The 6,234-nt window shown below is 38.3% G+C and overlaps 1 non-coding gene across 1 annotated transcript; it reads right to left on the bottom strand.

The window, feature by feature from the left end:
- Positions 1–1,137: 1,137 nt before the first annotated feature.
- On the bottom strand, positions 1,138–1,244 carry LOC142168620 (small nucleolar RNA R71). Its single transcript, XR_012698458.1, has one exon. It is a non-coding gene; the product is annotated as a small nucleolar RNA R71 (small nucleolar RNA).
- Between the last annotated feature and the right edge of the window lie 4,990 nt (positions 1,245–6,234).

Raw genomic sequence — 6,234 nt, 5'->3', positions numbered from 1 at the left:
GTTATATCCCAAGCAATTATCTTGCAACTATCCAATTAAAACCCACTGTTCTCCCACTGATATCTTTGTTTGCTTATTCCTTATTTCGATTGTCATTAGTCAATAGCTTTAGACTCTTAGTTAATTTTAGTTCGAAAGCATATAAATCTTAATTGTTGATCATCTTGGATAGAAATCAAGCTAGAAACTGCGGGAATACTGTTTAAATCCAATCCCTATGGATACGATATTATACTATACTATATTTGATTAGCGAGCATAATTTAAGTGTGTGTTCCGAGCTAGTCAAATTTGGTGTCGTTGCCAAGGATTGGCAACCAATAGTGTTTGAAATAGTTTGTAGTGTTAATTCAGGAATATTTCGTTTTATTTTATTTGATTTTTCTCTTTTTACGTTTGGTGTTCTTTTATTGTGCGCAAGTGACAGGTATAGAGTGGTTCATGACTCGAGCTTCTGCGAAGGAAGTGCTACCATACGAGCCAGAAATTGAAAAATAACTGCAACAACTAAGGAAGGAAAGAAATATCATGGAGATGTTAGAAAAGGTTGGGCAATCCTCAACCAAGGAAGATATGGCTTGAAACGGTGAGGAAAATGTAGATTTGGCTGCGAGAGAAGCAGCCCAACGACGAGAACAAACTGCACGGGATGCTGAAGAAGCAGCTATTAGAGATGCACAGATTATCTACGAAGAAGAGAGGGGTCGTAGAATGGCTCAAAATCAACCTTTAGGTGCAGACCAGTTCGGAAATATAGCTTCCAGGTCTTGGAGACCACTTGAAGATTATGATAGACCGGTCTACAATCAAGGATTATCAAGTGTGAGACCACTTCCAATTGTAGCTAACAATTTTGAATTGAAGCAAAGGTTGCTTCAAACTCTTCAGAATTGCTGTGTCTTCAGAGGGAAGCCAAACAAAGATCCAAACACACATCTAATGGACTTCGAGGAGATTATGAACACCTTTCAATACAATGGTGTGTCACAAGATGTAGTGTATCTAAGGGCATTCCCCTTTTCTCTTAAAGATGATGCAAAGCAGTGGCTTCGAAGCTTGCCCACGGGTTCGATTAGAACATAGCGGGAGATGACCAGAAATTTTCTTGATAAATATTTCTCCTCAGATAAAATTGTTAAGTTTAGAAGAGAAATCCAGATCTTCTGCCAGAAAGATAGTGAAACTATTTTTGAAGCATGGGAGAGATTTAAGGAGATTGTTAGAAAGTGTCAACATAGTGGAATTGAACTTTGGATGCAACTCTAGGACTTTTGGGATGGATTGACACCGACCTCACGTAGAACATTGAGCAATGTAGATGGAGGCCCATTGATGAAGAAGACTCCAGAGGAGATAATTATAATTCTAGATGAGTTATCTGAAGATGCTAATCAATGGCCCTATGAGAGTGCGGAAAGAAGAAGATCAACTGGTGTTCACCAGGTTGATGCTAACATATCTGTGTAGGTACAGCTTGATACTATGGCCAAAGAGTTAAGGAAGCTGACCTTAGCCTCAATACAAAGTGAGCCTCATACAGCTTGTGATATATGTGGAAGAGGACACCTTACTCATGAGTGTCAAGCCTCAACTGAGGAAGTTAATGTTGTGGGAAACTACAATTTCAATGCAATAGGTCAGAGGCACCCCTGTTTTTCATGGAGTTCACCTGAAGGTACTGCGAATGCTTGGCAGCAAAATAACTCTAGACCGCAAGGACAAGGAGCTCCAGCATACCAAAATCAACAGAGGCATCAATTTCAGCCGCAACAGCACATTCAGCCTGGTCTAGAGGATCTAATGAAGGCTTTCATTATCAAGACAGGTGAGAGGCTGGACGCTCATGTAGCAACTATCAAAGAATTGGGAAATGGTTTGCGAAACTTAGAGAGACAAGTGGGACAGATTGCAAAAATATTATCTGAGAGGGTTCCAGGCACTCTCCCCGCTGACACTAAAAAGAATCCCAAAAAAATAGTGAATCCTGTAACTCTGAGAAGTGGGCAAGTGTTGAAAGATATCACCCCGATCCAAAAAGAGGTGAGACTTGAAAAAGAAAGTGGGGAGAAACTAAAGAATGATGTTGATAAAAAGAATAAAGGCCCAATAAAAACTGAAGAAGAAAAATGAAGAAAAATCAAGAACGGAGGAACCTGATAAGAGCGAGCATATGCCTGCTTTACCTTTCCCTCTAAAGCTATATAGAGAAAAGCTGGACAAGCAGTTTAAGAGATTTTTGGATGTGCTGAAACAGGTTCATGTAAGCTTACCATTCACAAAAGTGCTCTCACAAATTCCTGCTTATGCCAAATTCTTGAAGGAGATCATTACAAACAAAAGGAAAATCGAGGAGACCTCAGTGGTCAAACTCACAGAGAATTGCAGTGCGATATTGCAAAAGAAACTCCCACAAAAGTGTAGAGATCCATGGAGTTTTACTATACCTTGATCTGTAGGAACGATTCATTTTAATAAATCATTATTGGATTCTGGTGCTTCAATTAATTTAATGCCGCTATCTATTTATAGGAAATTGGAGAAGGAGATTGGAGAGATAAGATCGGCGCCAATATCTTTGCAGCTGGCAGACCAGACAACTTTAATACCTGAGGGGATAGTGGAAGATGTGTTAGTTCGGGTAGATAAGTTCATATTTCCTATAGACTTTATAGTGGTGAATATGGAGGAGAAAAAGGAGATCCCCCTCATCCTAGGAAGACCATTCTTAGCGACAGGTAGAGCTATATTAGATATACATGAGAGGAATCTCATGCTTAGAGTGGGTGAGGAGACTGTGACTTTAGATATGAATATAGTGAAGGGGGCACAAAAAGAAAAACCAGTTGTTAGTGTTGAGTGGAAAGTGAAGGGCTCGCAAGAGAAGGATACAGTGAGTGAGAGAGATAAGTGTGGGGTGTACCCCAAGAAGGTTGAGAAGAAGCTGTCTACATGGATTTGCACATTAGTTCGAAGGCGAGGAATGGAGACCAACTTCGACTCAGCCCCGACTTGAAGTTAAGGGAAGTTTCCTTTACCTTATGCTTTTTAATTATGCTTCATGGGGACATGCCACAACTTAAAGTACGGGGTGGGGGATATGTTGTTTGTATGTATGTATGTATGTATATTAGTTTTAGTTTTTTAATTAGTTTTAGTAGAGATGGAAAACAAATTGAAAAAAACATAAAACTTTGATATTTTTTGATTTTTCCTGACGATGGATATCATTCGACGGGTTTCTTGAGGGGTTAAGTCGAAAGAAAAAGACAAAACGATTTTTTTTGTAGGTAGTGTAATAATCCCCCCTTGGTTTTCTTTGTGCCGCGGTTCTTTTCCAAGGGTTTTGTTTGAACTGGATGTAGTTAATTTTTATTTTTGTTCGGAGTAGGAAATCTTGTGTTATGATTTGAATTGAAGACAATGTCTCTTGACTTTATTTTACCTTGAGAATAGTGAGTGCTTTAGTTTTGACGCTTAGGCTCAGTTTTTAACTCTTGTATAAGTACCTTAAATTATATAATCTTAACTTTGCTTAACTGCTTTGACTAGAGTGTCTTGATGAGTCCTATCCTAAGTGGGTTATGTGCCATGTGTGTGAGAGGTTTTGTGTTATTCTGTGCATTGCATTTGATGTCTAGAACTTGCCCCGTGTGTTTGCAAAGTGAAATAGTAGTTTTGTTTAGTCTTGGAAGTGATATAAGCATTTCTTTGTTGAGACAGTTATATGCTTTTACCCACCTACTTGTTATGTATCTTAGTTAACCCCTTTGAGCCTGTAATCCTATTTCTTTGGCAATCACATTACAAGCCTTACCCACTTGTTTGAATTGACCATCTATTTGAACCTTTTACCGCTCGTGAGCACTTGAATTTGTTATGAGCTTTGTGAAAGTTGAAGTGTGGGGTGGTTAGTTTGGCTTTTAAGTGGAGCTAATGAAATAAGGATAAAGGTTCACTGTATTGAAAAAGTAAGAGCCACGTGAATTGAAAAGGAAAAGGAAAAAATAGTGTATGATTGTGAAAAATGTTCTTTGATAGAGGTAACTTGATGTAATTGTGCTTAAAGAAGTAGGGAGTAATTGTTCTTTGATGTAATTATATTATACACCTATGTATTTCATAGACCATCCATAGGGTTTCACATATTATATTATACACCTATGCGTTTCATAGACCGTCCATAGGGTTTCATTCATATTACACACCTATGTGTTTCATAGACCGTCCATAGGATTACATATACAATACACCTATGTGTTTCATAGACCGTCCATAGGGTTCATAACACATCATTATGCACATAACCATATATAAACTCAAGCGACATGACTAACGCTACTTTTAAGGTCGTAAGTTCCCGCATCATTGGAACACTTCATGTTCATGCTCATCATGGAGAAACATAGCTCATTACATTAACACATGCATGGAAAATCACTAAGTAGGCTTCAATGGTACATAGACCTAATTTCTTTTCTTAAGGTTCATTATCATTTAGCATAGGACGTCTCTTTTCCACCTCATTATATACCTCTTTGTCATCTTAAGGTCACTAGCTAAGTTCATGATTCTCGGTGACTTAACATCGGAGTCAGTTACATTCATTATTTCCGAAGCATACAACTATATTTGAAACCGTTGGAACATACAATGCCTCATGATTCTCATTTTGGCAAACGGCCACAGTTTATGTTCATACTATCACTTACTTGTACTATCCACGGGTGATCAAAGGACATCAATGAAATTATTATATAAAGGAGTTAAAGCTCATCTCATAATGTTCACACATTCTTTCATTTCATTGGCACTATTGGCCACAAATGTAATTCTCATTCTTGGCACGATGGACACATTTCTACATCTCACACTCGCTTCTTTCACTTTCAAACGTCATCATGGATAATCAACATCAAAGCATTTCTATTCAAGACTTTAAGTCCACATGTGAGCAAATACGAATGTTAAGCACATTGAGATTTCTTACATAATTTGGCATAATAGCATTTATTTGGGCCACAACTTGAAGTTATAACAATTAGATACGCAACCCATGCTTCGAGCACATTTTCAAATAGCACATAACATAATAGGAACATTTGGAATACATATTGAGTATATATCTTTTGGACACAAGGCTTATTCGGAATAATTCAATTTATAATAAGCATCACGGGACTTACAAGAACATCGCGGGAATTCAATACTAAGGGAGAAGTTTAGCCAACATACCTCGCTTTGAGCTTTATTAAATTACTATAATATTCTAGAAATCTCAGCAACTTCAATCTATTTAGAAACATAACAAAATTGAACCATAATTAGGAAGATGTTCATGTTCCAGCTCATCTGAGCATTTTATCAAACACTATGTGTGCAAATTAGTTACAAGGTCCTTTTACAAGATTTCCTTCACCCCACAACCAACTCAACAACAAGAGTTCACCCATACTAGTTCAATGATATTTCCACAACCCTTGATAGTACATGCATAGATAAATAACACTCCCACACCCAAGATGCATACTTTCCATTAAGCATCTTCCACCCCAAATTCAAAATTAAAAACTAGGGTATGGAACCGTACCTCTTATAAGAAGTCCTTGTGAGTTGTCCTTGTGAAATCTTCAAGCCCTGAGCAAGAATTGATGAATAAAATGGCCAGGTCTTCTCTTTCTCTCTCTAAGATACTCTCAATCTCTCAGAAAATATCAGATGAAACTCTTAAAAGATGACCCCCAAAGCCTTTTTATAAAAATGGGATCGGGTAATATTTCCAAAACTTAAACTTGTCGAAACCAGGTTTGCTGTCGCAGAACATTCCCCACAATCGATATGCGGCCCTCAAAATGGGCCGCGAAAATGATGCCCAAAAACTGGACTTGTCTGAACCAGTATGCGATAGTTCTGCGGTTTGCAGACCTGTTCTGCGACCGCAGACTGTACTGCAGAATCATCTTCCAGATTTCCTCATGACAAGTCTGCGACTGAAATGCGGTCCGCGAAGCAACTATGCGATCGCATAATAGATCACAGAACAACCTTCAAAATTCAACATCTTTTTTCTCAACTATGCGATGGATATGCGTCCCACAAACTTGTTCTGCAGTTGCAAACTTGACCGCATAATTGCCTTCTCTTACCAAAAATTTCCATCAACCCCTGACATACTGTACTACCCAAAAAGTCTGTACCGCGGCTACAATCCTCAAACACGTAAGCCTACCTCAGCAC

This window comes from Nicotiana tabacum, chromosome 13, assembly GCF_000715075.1.
Source record: "Nicotiana tabacum cultivar K326 chromosome 13, ASM71507v2, whole genome shotgun sequence".
Classification (NCBI taxonomy): Eukaryota; Viridiplantae; Streptophyta; class Magnoliopsida; order Solanales; family Solanaceae; genus Nicotiana; species Nicotiana tabacum.
The sequence above is the reverse complement of the archived record's forward strand: the minus strand, read 5'-3'. Positions and strand labels throughout refer to the sequence as shown.